At 39.3% G+C, this 12,455-nt stretch overlaps 1 protein-coding gene and 1 pseudogene across 4 annotated transcripts in view; one reads left to right on the forward strand and one right to left on the reverse strand.

The window, feature by feature from the left end:
• The window catches only part of LOC114031902, a 29,822-nt pseudogene extending 23,204 nt beyond the window's left edge, over window positions 1-6,618 (forward strand).
• Window positions 1-12,455, reverse strand: part of LOC114031900 (DNA repair-scaffolding protein-like) — a 556,996-nt gene that overhangs the window by 206,063 nt on the left and 338,478 nt on the right. The window lies entirely within an intron of this gene.

The raw sequence follows: 12,455 nt of genomic DNA on the forward strand, positions 1-12,455 counted from the left end.
TGGCCTCTGGTCATGTTGAGATGGCTTTGGGGTCACCTAGGGGCATCATGAGGGATGTAATCGGTGGAGGGCTCTCTTATTTAGTGGATGTCTGAAGGCTCCATCCTGCCCTGCTGACCAGATGCACTTCCATGTAAAGATGAGAGAAGCATCACATTTGTAGAGGCTACATGCCACTGGATCCTTGGTGCACATACTTCCTGTGTTTGGGCTAAGTAAACCTTGTTTTATTATCTGTTCTATCACTTACATGTATCTCATTTCAATCCAACATCGAATCTGAAATCATAAAGTTGGTACTTTGCATAGGATACAAGAATGAGTAAGACTCCCTGCTCTCAAAGAGCTTACAGTTCAATGTCATAAAGTGCCACAGCCAAAGAATTCGTTAGTTAGGTCAAGTAAGCTTCTGCTGAGCTGAAGAACCTTTCCATACTTCATTATGCTGGTTCTCCAGTGGCTGACCCAGTCTGTCTTCAGGAACACACTTGAAGCCTTTCCAGCCTGGTAAACCTTGCCTGAGATTAGGCCGCTATTGCAGCCGTGAGAACCTAGGGTCATTTCCACACCGTGCCAGAAGAGGAGGAATAAAACCAAAACACAGATAGTAGCAGTAAAAAGTTGGATTATGCTAAGTACAAAGTACTAGTAGGATTCAAAGGAAGGTTACACTTGCTTTTGTGGTAATAGGAAGGAATCAGGAAAGAGATTATATTGGAGGAAGAATTATCTGGGCCTTCAAGGATGGCTATGATTTAAGGCAGTGCAGAAGAAACGTCCAAGTAGAGAGGATAGCATGAACAAAGGTATGGAGACTTGAAAGCACAGGACTTGTGTAGGGAATGACACGTAATCTAATGGAAATGTATAGGAAATTTATTTAGTGAAAGATAAAGGTGAAAAGACAGGGTGGTAACACATTGTAGAATGCTACGTATGCCAGATTGAGTAGTTTTGATTTTATTTCACAGGCAAAGGTAGACTCTGAAAGTTTTTAAACAAGGAGAGTTAATCTGCTTTAGGAAGATTGATCTGGCATTTGTGTTTAAGGTTGGATTAGAACGGGAAGAGAATAGAAGCAAGTGACTGATCAGGAAGCTAGTTTCAAGGGCCAGTTAAGCCTCGATGTGGGGTAGCCCCTTTTTTTGGTCTAGGAAAAACTCCTTTGTTTTGTTGCCCCCTCAAATAAAGATTTGTCCTTATTTTTTAACTTTTATTTTAAATTTTAGGATACCACTGTCAGGGCAAGCCTTCCAGGAAGTAAGGGCAATATCTATTTATATGTCATCTTACCTCCTACTTCTATGGTGAAGGATGTTAAGCTGAGGGATTGCTTGGAGGGGATGGGGGGGGGTTCACTTGCTCCAGTTTTCTGGTAAGCACAGAGTTGATTTGGCACCAGTCAATCAGAGCTGGGGAGCCAGAAATCAGTACAATAAGGGTGAGTAAACTCAACTGCCAGTTGGCTGAACAGCCTATGAACAGACTGCCATTGGGCTTAGCAGCAGCTGGGAAAATAGGGCAAGGCAGGTCACTCATCAGAGAGGAAAAAAATGGAGGGAGGGTGGCTTAAGGTGCAGCAGCTGGAAGGCGGCAGTCAAGCCAGGTCAAATTTGATCTCACCAAGGCCGCCTTTGGTTGGAGTGAATGACCTGTGACACAGTGCACAAAGCTGGGATGATCCCCCTCAGGATTTGCCCAGTCCTGTCTGCTCTGCCTGTATTCCATAGCTCGTCTCTGTGCTGTCATATTAGAAAAACACATTCCAGAACTTGAATCTGGCTTATATAAAAGTTTTGGAGGTCTGCTCTAATGTGACCACAATACTGCCTCAAGATCAGAACTGCAGGCAAGGGAGGGTGTGGAGCCTCTTAAGAGGTCTCCAGCCTCTTTCAGTAACACAACAAAATTTCCAAGGAAAGAGGGTCAGGAACATGGGGGAAAATTCCATGCCTTTTATGCAGGGTTACCTTGGAAGTGTACTTGATCCTGACAGATAACAGGTGTTGGAAAATTACCATTTGCAGCTTAAGCGCCAGCGAGACGGCTGCGTATACTGTGACTGGCTACAATTCTGGAAAATTACCTCTGCTATCTTCTCTTCATGTAAAAATCCCATTTTCATAATCATGGTCTGTGTCCAATTCATTAAGCTGTTGTGTTTCCCCCTTACCCTGTCTCTCCAGCATTACTGGTTTAGCATGTAAAAACAGGAACCCAGAGATTTCTATTTCTGCTTCACAATATCATTGAGCCTGTCAAGTTTGTCACGCTGGTTACATATGTCTGAGAAATGGGGAAGATTAGCCAAAGGGCATAGGTTATTGTTTACCATTTATGAAGCAATGAAAGTGTGTATATATGTGCATATGTAAGTTCTACTTTCAAATATGAGACTACAATTCTACCATGGGGGGCAGCTAGGTGGCGCAGTGGATAGGGCACCGGCCTGAAGTCAGGAGGACCTGAGTTCAAATCCGACCTCAGACCAAACTCTTGACACTTACTAGCTGTGTGACCCTGGGCAAGTCACTTAACCCCAACTGCCCCCCCAAAAAATTCTACCATGAAACACTTATTTCATTCAATCAGATGGTAATAATAACAATAATAATAGGCATTTATAAAGCTCTTTCAGATTTGAAAAACCCTTTATACATGTCATGATATTCACAACAACCCTGTGATATAGGTGCTATTATCCTCATTTTACTGATGAAGGAACTGAGCCTGAGAGAGTAAAGTGACTTTCCCATGGTTTCACAGCTAGTAGTAAGTATCTGAGGCAAGATTCAAACTCAGAACTTTGTGACTCCAAGTCTAGCACTCTATCCACTGTGCCACCTAGCAAAATGGCACACAGAAAAGTATCAAAAGGTCAAGGACATATAGGGGGAAATGCTGATGCCTACTTTCTTCGACACTTAAGAAATATTGAGTCTGAACTGGATTACCTCATAAGGAAATGAGGTCCTACCACTGGAAGTGTATGAGAAAAAGCTAAAGGGCTTCATCTACTGAGTGAGAAGTTAGACTAGAGGTCTTCTAAGGTGCCTTCTAATTCTAACAGTCAATGATTCTGTCATTTGCTCAGTAAATACTAACTACAACCTCCAAAAGGTCTTGTAGTAGGTCCTGAGAGAACACATTCCTGATGAGAGTTTAAGAAGTGTTAGACAACTATAACACGTGGCAGATGGTGGTCTACAATCTAGCTCAGGGGTGAAGAACTGTGGTCTCAAGGCCACATGTGGCCTTCTAGGTCCTTGGGTACAGCCTTTTGACTGACTCCAAGTTTTACAAAACAAATCTTTTCATTACAGGGATTTGTTCTGTTAAGTCTGGATTCAGTCAAAGGGTCGAACCTGAGGACCTAGAGGGCCACATGTGGCCTTGAGGCCACAGGTTCCCCACCCCTGATCTAGTTTATATTAAAGTTTTGGAGTTCTGCTCTAATGTGACCACAATACTGCCTCAAGATCAGAACTGCAGACAAGGGAGGGTGTGGAGCCTCTCAAGAGGTCTCTAGTCCCTTTAAGTAACACAACAAAATTCCCAAAGTAAAAGGGTCAGGAATAGAGGGGGAAATTGTCAAAAGAAAGGTACAAACCAGCATTCTGAGGGTTGAGGAGAGGAAAAAATCACTCTTGGTTGGGAGGGACCCAGGAAGGTTTCGTGGATAAAACAGCATTTAAGCTCAACCTTAAAGCAGGGGTAGGATTTTATAGTTGGAGATAGGATGGAGAGGGAGAGGAATGAAGTATAAATAATAAATGTGGTGGAGAGGCAGACCCAGACGGCTTCTGAGGTCCTGTCCAATTCTGATATTCTATGATTCTCTGAGGGTGACATATTTCAGGGAGAAAGAATGGCATGAGACAAGTCTGGGCAACAGGAATTAACAGTTTTCCTGGGCTACTCAGTAGATTACACTCACTGTCCTGGAGGGTTTAAGCAAAGAAGAGGTGAGAATTGAGGCCGGATAGAAGACTTGAGGTCATTGGGGAAAAGGAGTCTGGAATTTTCTGATAGGTAATAGAGAGCTATTAAAGGTTTTGGGGCATGAGAGTGAACGATCAAAACTTCACTTTACAAAGATTATTCCAGTAATAGTGAGTAGGATAGACTGAGGAAGAATAAATCAAGTAATTTAGCAAAGTATTTCATTATTTCATGTGGGAAGTAACGAAGACCTCAACTAGGATAGTGGCACTGTGAAAAATGAGAAGTGTTGAGCAGACAAAATCAATAGAAAAAAGAAAACTTATACATTGCCTACATATTTCCTCCCCTAGACCTCCAAACTGCCATCCTCTAAAACAAAGATTTTTTTTAAGGAGAAAGAAGAAAAAAAATTCAGCAAAACTAGTCAACAGAAATAATAATAATAATAACTAGCATTTTATAGCACTTTAAGGTTTGCGTAGCACTTTGCAAATATTATTTCATTTTATCCTCACAATTATCCCAGGATGTAGGTCCTATTGACCTCCATTTTATAGATGAGGAAACTGAGGCAACCAGATGTTGTGACTTTCCCAGAATTATATAGTTAGTAAGTACCTGAGACTAGATTCTGAGTCAGGTCTTCTGACACCAGGTCCAGAGTTCTATTCACTGTGCAACGTAGCTGCCTCTAAAAAAGCAAAAACAAATAAACAAAAATCCCCAACATGATGGACTTGATAGAATTTTTTAAGTGATTGGGTATAGGATGTTAGGGAGAAGGAAGAGTTCAATATTTTTCCAAGATTTTAGTTTTACCTGACAATGAGGATGGTAAGATAATTAATAGGAGAGTCAGAAGAAATTGGTTTCAGGGCACAGAAAAGATAATGAGTTTAGTTTTAGACATACTGAGTCTGAGGTGACAGAGGCACAACCATCTCGAGATGTCTATGACTAGATAGATGTATTAAGAGTTAAGGAGGATGGACTTTACTTCTTCTAGCTGAGGTCCGTTTGGGTCTTGGCACCACTTGCGTCATGGCCTTGGTTTGCCCCATGCTTCAGTGCTTAGAGAGTGACAGGGGCCTAGAGCCTTGGTAGTCTCAGCTTCCTGTCCATGGTAGAGCCTCAGGCTGTGGACAGTCTCTTCCCACCCCCCCCTTTCCTCCATCCCACCCCCCTCTTCATGGAAACCAGCTGTCTGTAGAGCCTCTGCACGAGAGCTGCTTGGGGCTCTTTCTTTGCTAGTTCATCACTAGCTGCAGAATGTTTCCTTTTGACATCTTTGTCCTATCTGCATTACTTCCATAGACTTTCACCGTGGGAATCAGAGTTCTGGATATCTATCTAGAGGAACACCTGGATCACAGTCTTTCATGCCATCATCCAGAGAGCCAGATGTGCCCGCTATTGAATACAGTACAGGTGGGCTTTTAGGCAAGATGTCTTTGCCAATTGGAATGCACCGTCGGGCATTCAGTTATGATAATGTCCTGAAGGATCCCACACCTATGACTCTGCCTTCATCTGACATGTGCAGTAAGGTTCTGTGGAAAAAGTCAGTCATCCCAGATTGGAAGTACCAACAGCTTTCCAAGGCTAACCCCTCAGCTTCCAGTGACCACATGAACAAGGCCCCAGTGGTGAAGGCCAAGGCTATGCAAGTCATCACGAATTCTCTGATTACAAAACGGACACAAGAGAGTATCTAGAGCTTTGAGCAGCCAGCAGGGTTGACAGACACAGGATACACTCCCCATAAAGGCCTCACCACAGAAGAAACCAAGTACCACTGTGTGGCAGAGGCAGTCCAAAAATAAAGTTACAAAATGGAGAAATGACAAAAGAAGATAGACTGACTGCTTCAACCTGGTCTTCTCCAAGTAGTACATCCTATTCTTCTCACAAGCAAAAGCTTAGAGGCTGGATCTTTTACTTCCTTACCTGGCCTAGATGTCAGCAGCGTGGACTCTGGAAATGGAGATAGAGACAAACCCTCATCTGAGAAATGGAGTCTTTTTTGACCAAGAACCCTTCAGAAATCCAACTCGAGTTTTAGTGTCCAGTCCTACAGAGCTACTCAGAAGCCATCACCAATGGAGACCATTTGGGCTCAGGCTACTAGAACTGCAGAAGACCCAGCAGCCTTCAAGCCACCTAATATCGACCTTCCTGTGACGGAAGGAAAGAAACAACCTCCACAAACCCATAACATCAAACCAAGGGACATGAATGTGTTGACTGCTACAGGGTTCTAAAGCTCCCTTTTCACATGAGCAAAGTTGCTTTTCCTGGTGAATCACTGTTACATAGAGAATCTTAGATTTTTCTTTCTTCTCATCCGCCTTGCACTTGACATAGAAACGGTGTCACCCATTTACAATTCTGCTGAAGATAATATTCCTGGGGAAGTAGTGATTGTTTCTTTAAATATCTGTAGCAAAGCTTGAATCTTTCTAATGCAGAAAGACCTATTCTGCAATGTCCCAAAGTTGGTCTGAATAACTTCTCCAAGTATAGTCGACCACAGCCAGTTACTGATCTATAGAACTAGACTGCAAGGGGCAAGGGAAATCATAAAATCTAGTAGACTTTGTTCTGCATATTTCATCCAAGATAAAAAAAAATTAAGGAGGATGACTTCTAAGTCTGTATCCCAAAGAGATCACAAAAATGAGAAGACCCATATGTACAAAAATATTTATAGCAGTTCTTTTTATGGTGGCAAAGAATTGGATGTTGGGGGGATGCCCATCAATTGGATGAACAAGGTGTAGTATATGAATGTAATAGACTACTACTGTTCCATAAGGAATGATGAGCAGGCAGATTTCAGAAAAATCTGGAAAGATTTGCATGAACTGATGCTAAGTGAAATGAGCAGAACCAGGAGATCATTGTACACAGTAACAGCAACACTGTGTGATGACCAACATTGATAGACTTAGCAATGCAATGATCTGAGACAACTCCAAAAGACTCATTATGGAACATGGTATCCACATCAGAAAAAGAACTATGGAGTCTGACTGCAGATCAAAGCATATTATTTTCTCTTTTTTTATTTGTTTTTTTTTTTCTTTCTCATGGTTTTTCTTTTTGGTTCTAATTCTTTACAACATGACTAATGCGGAAATATGTTTAATATGATCATACATGTATAGCCTATATCAGATTGCACACTGTCTCAGGGAGGAGGAGGGGAAAGAGAGAGAGAAAATTTAAAACTCAAAATCTTATAAAAGTGAATGTGTTGAAAACTAAAAATAAATAAATATTTAAAAAAAAATTAAGGAGGATGTACATAAAAGTGGAAAAAGAAGTGTGGAATAGGGTGGGTTCTTTAGAAAGTCTCATCTTCAAGACCAATCTGGTCAAAAACTGGCTGCCATTATTTTGTCACCCTCTTTGCAGTTAGAAGAGGACAGGGAGTAACTGGAAGATGCCAAAATGACTCTTTCCTATAAATGTAAAAAACTTATCCCTTTGTGATCTTTGCACTGTGAAGGAATGGAAAACAGGTTTTTGCCTAGAAACTATATTGGGACTAAGGTTTAGAGAAATCAGAAGTAGTAAAGAAACTCTATAAAGGGAATTGGAAACAATATTGGTTAAGATGAACAAAGGCTAAGAGGACAAGTTGTGGTAATAAAATATTGTGATCAGTAAGGAATTTGTGGTTGAAAAACAGTGGAAGTAAGTTTTTGAAGTCTTCTTTTGAATAAGTAAGAATGAGGAGTGAAAGAAGAGTGAAGAAGGTTTTTGATGAAACAGGATGGATTCCCTCCATCTTCATTCAGAAAAGACCCCCTATTTCTGAATTCCTCTTTTCAGTAACTTTTCTTTGAGAGGAGAAAAAAAACTCCAACAATAACCAGGCAGAGTCCTCTGGATTCCACCCCATTTAAACCTCAGAAGTGAGTCAGAATGAGAACAAGTGGGAATGCCAAAGAGGAAGTTTAAGCAGTAAAAGTAGGAGATGATCATGCTTTTAGCAAATGCGACAGAGGGTAGGTCTGGAAAGTTTGACAATATAACAGATGAAAAAGAAAATGAACTTTGTGAGAACTAGAGTTTAAGAGGTCAAGAAAATAAAGGATGTATCACTCTGTTGCGATAAACAGAATGACAAAGAAAACAGATTAGTAGATCTTAGAGTAATGATTAAGGGCAAAAAAAAAAACTTTTAACAAAAACAGGGCCAAATGACCTAGAGATGTGACGTGATGTGGCACTATGACATTCAAGAAGGCATTTCACAAGTTAATCAGAGACATAAGGCTAGGCTGAGGGTAGGAAATGGACAATGGTGAAACTAAGTGGTGAATTTAAGAGATAGATTAAGAAAGCAGTTGAGTTTTCAAATAGATACAAGCCAAGTACAGGTAGAAGGAGGGACTACAGTATGAACTAAGGTTTTCTTAAAGCAAACAAACATATATAAGGAGAGGGCTCATTGAAAACTGGTCTCAGAGTCAGGAAGACACAGAGTCAGTAAGACAGGGTTGGCTTATGTTCCGCCTCAGACTGGTGGCCAGTCCTATTGCCTATGTGGCCCTTAACAATCATTTAACCTTTCAATGCCCCAGGTGACTCTCTAAGATTAGAAGTTGCAGGCCAGATGATGACCTGCTCAGGTACAGGTAGTTCCCTTACTTTGGAGAAATCACAGGTTCTGTCCAAAATGAACAAAAAAACAATCATCTGGCATTACATGTAAAACACCCCAATTCATTAAGATGGGGAAATTTCAACTACAGAATACAAGCTATTTGAGGACAGATACTGTCTCACTTTTGTTTTGGTATTTTGAATGGCTAGTACGGAGCCTGGCACATAGTAGAAACTTAATAAATGCTTGTTGAGTAAACCCAATGAATGTTTAGAGAGACATTGGTGGACTAAGTATTTGGAGATAGGAGTGTGTGTAGTGAATAGATCGATGGTTTTGGAGTCAGAAGACTGGGGATCAAATGCTGCTTCAGATACTTACTACCTTTGGGACGCCCAGCAAATCACTTAACCTCTCAGCCTTGGTTTTCTCATCTATAAAATAAGGGACTTTCAAGGTTTCCTTTCACTGTGAATGTACAATATGGAGATCTTTAAAGCACATCCTTAATTCAGAATAACAGATTAAGAAGACAGGCCACCATGGTTTAATGGAAAGATCGCTAAATTTAGAATTCACTTCAATGGACCTATGTTTACATGCTTGTTCTGTCACTTAGTATACCTATCAGACCTTGACAAAGTCACTTGACCTTGGTAGGCTTCAGTAATCTCATCTGCAAAATGAGGGGGGTCAGACTAGACAATCTCTAAGGTCTCTTTCAACTCCAATAAATGTAGGATTCTATGATCCATTGCTGGATCATAGGAAAAGGGAATATGAGTTGACTGGATTAGAGAGAAATTAAAGTCTCACAAGCAGCAAGACAGAATGTGACAATCCAGGGAGATCAATAATTTGTGAATATGGCTGTGTATACAGCTATGGAGTCAGGCCTACTCCACTGATGAACTTTCAAAGTGATTTAGAGCTGGTTCGGCATAAATGTTGCTTCCTTCAGAGCAAATTCAAATACAATCTACTGCTTCTAATCACCACTGTCTACCATTTATGGAAATGATTTCCTTACATTTGTCTCATTCCCTCTTGCTTTTAATAATGGTACATTTTATCCATGTGAAGTGTTTTTTTTTTTTAACTTTTTGTTTCTTTGCTCAATTCTTAAGACTAATTGCCACCAATGACCACCGTTTTATGTGTGGTTACACTAGCCTCCATGTTGTGGTATTTTCATAAAACATCTTTATTTCATAATAAACTCTATTTTCCTGAACTGTTACAAAGGCAGGGATGTGATTCCCTTTCACATGATGAATTTTAAATAAAGCACCTGTGGGTTTTTTTTTTAAATAAATGATCATTAATTATTTATGAAATAAGAGCACTGGTAAATATAAGTAGGTCAAATTGTGGGGGAACTGAGTAGAATAGGAATCTACATTTGATTATGCTGCTATCCAGTGGAGTATGAAGGTGACAGATTCAAGGGCCTCTAAGGCCAAGGAATGATGATGTGTTTCAATATATTTCTTTCTTTTTGTTTGGCTTCTACCATTGTCATTGGGCTATCTACTAGTGTTTGTACAATTGTAGGTGTGTTTGTTGTTCCACATCACTCTTTGGTCTCTAGCCTACAAGAGGCTCAACAGATTTAATTCTGCTTAAATTGCTCTGTACCTGACATCTTGCCAAGTAGGTGTTCAGTAAATGTTGATGAAACGCAAATTTGGAGTTGCCACTTGAAGATTTCCTTTTTAAAAAAGCATATGCTTTAAAATAAAAAAGGGCACAGATCACTGTTTATTCTGAAAGGTTTATTTTTAAAAAGCATGTGAGCATCTTTCAAAACAACTGGCAAAATATTTTCACTGTGGTCTCACTTTGTTCTGTATACAGTATGACATTCCTCTTTCCTCTTCCTCGCTACACAAGTATATCTAAACAGGACATTTAATTGATCTAAATTACATTATATTTGATATTAGTGGGCCTCTTTTTTCCCCAAGTAGAAGATAAACAGGAAATAGGTAATTTAAATGATTTAAACAGAGGCTGATTGCATGTTAGAAATGCCTCTTATCTCCATTTCAGGTTTTAATTGTGTACATACAAATGGGTTTTCAATATTTACGTAAAACTACTTCAAAATTTAAAATATATTTTAAAATTCCTGAAGTGGTTAAAAATGTTCACAATGTACTCTAAACATAAAAAAAAAAAAAAAGAATGACAGTTTTGGAGAAGTTTTTTTGTTTCCCAAACAGAGCAATGCTTTTACTTCAGGCTTTGTTTCTTTTTAGACTATATCAAATAGCAAAACAGGAATACGAAGTGCAAAGAGAAAATGAACTCTGCCTAAATAGAACTTAGGGCATTTTTTTTTTTTGCATGAAATGGAACACATTTCACTGTCAGAATTTTTTCACAAATGATTACCATCATTTGTTTCTGAGAGATATTTTTATGCCAGTGGTACTACTATTTGGCATAATTCATAACCTCTATATGCTAGGAGTACTTAGGAGTGAGAGACCATGCCATACTATGTATACCCTAGTATATTTTATGTATTCTACTATCCCAATATACTCTTGCTATAATGAGGAAGGAGGAACTAGTATTTGTAAGGGGTAATAATTATGTCATTGTTCTTCCAAATATCTCAAACACAGAAAAAGTGAATATTTTAAGAAGAAAACCAAGCATTCATTCCTGGTGTATAGAAAGAATAACAGACTAAGAATAAAGACTGAAGGTTCTAAATCATTAGATTGTAAGCTCCTTGAGGGCAGAGGGTTTTTTTGTTTGTTTGCTCATTTTTTTTTTTTGTTAGTTTTGTTTTGTTTTTGCGTCTTCTTGTATTTCCAGAGTTTAGCACAGTGCCTGGCATGTAGTAGGTGCTCAATAAATGTTTATTGATTTTATTGATAGAAACTGCCATAAATTGTCCCAATATGCTCCTGGGCAAGTTATTTGACTTACTCTGAGCCTCAGTTTCTTCACCTGCAAAATAAGTTGGACTACCTGATCGATAAAGTTTCATATGGTTCTGAAATTCTATAATTCTATGATTCTTTCAACAAGTTCATTGAGCACTAGGCAATTAAGCAAAAGATAGCAGATACTGACAGAAAGTAGCTGACAATACATACTTTACTGTCCTAGTAATCCCCCATCTTTCTGTCACGTGATAGAAGATATATTTCATACTTGATTTTCTGGAATGTTTAGCTTTTATACTTATTATAGTCACTGCCTATGCTGACTGATTATTTAATCACCATGACCAGAAATGTCTTATAAATGGGGTTCTTTCTCCACCTGTTCCTACCTACTTACAGAACTGTGAATGAATTAGCCTATAACAATAGTAGGGGAAAGCAGAAATTTTCCATCAACAACACCCAAAGGCCTCAAAAAATTTTTCAAAAAAGTGACAGGAGAGACTTGAGTGTTTCTTACTGCTGAAATCTGGACTACCTTTTGGATATTTCACAATTCATAGGACATGATCTTTTGATTTACTATGTCTGATTCTGTACAAGGAGGATGGCTGATACTCAAGCTGACTGTGCTCAGGTACGACTGTAGCAAAACATCAAGTTAATTACATTTGACGGGATTTTTTTTTTGCTTGTTCAATGAGACAACACCAAGAAGCCCCCCAGAAAAACAGCCCACCCTGCCATATACAGACGTCTTTTTCATAGGCTTTGACATATGCTGACACATTTTACAGAAAATCCATGAGCAGTAAAAGTTTTTCTCAGGCTCAGTTTGAAGAGGTAGAAAAATGTCTTGGAGTAAAAGCAGAAGATAAAAGGATTGTGAAAACTCAAATCCATTTTGAACACCAAAGGAAAAGACTTCGAGGTTCCTATAAAGGTGAATGTGTAGAAAAATAAATGAACATCCCAGAGAAGCAATAATGGAA

The sequence above is a fragment of the Vombatus ursinus genome, unplaced genomic scaffold (assembly GCF_900497805.2).
Source record: "Vombatus ursinus unplaced genomic scaffold, bare-nosed wombat genome assembly UNPS02015255.1, whole genome shotgun sequence".
Classification (NCBI taxonomy): domain Eukaryota; kingdom Metazoa; phylum Chordata; class Mammalia; order Diprotodontia; family Vombatidae; genus Vombatus; species Vombatus ursinus.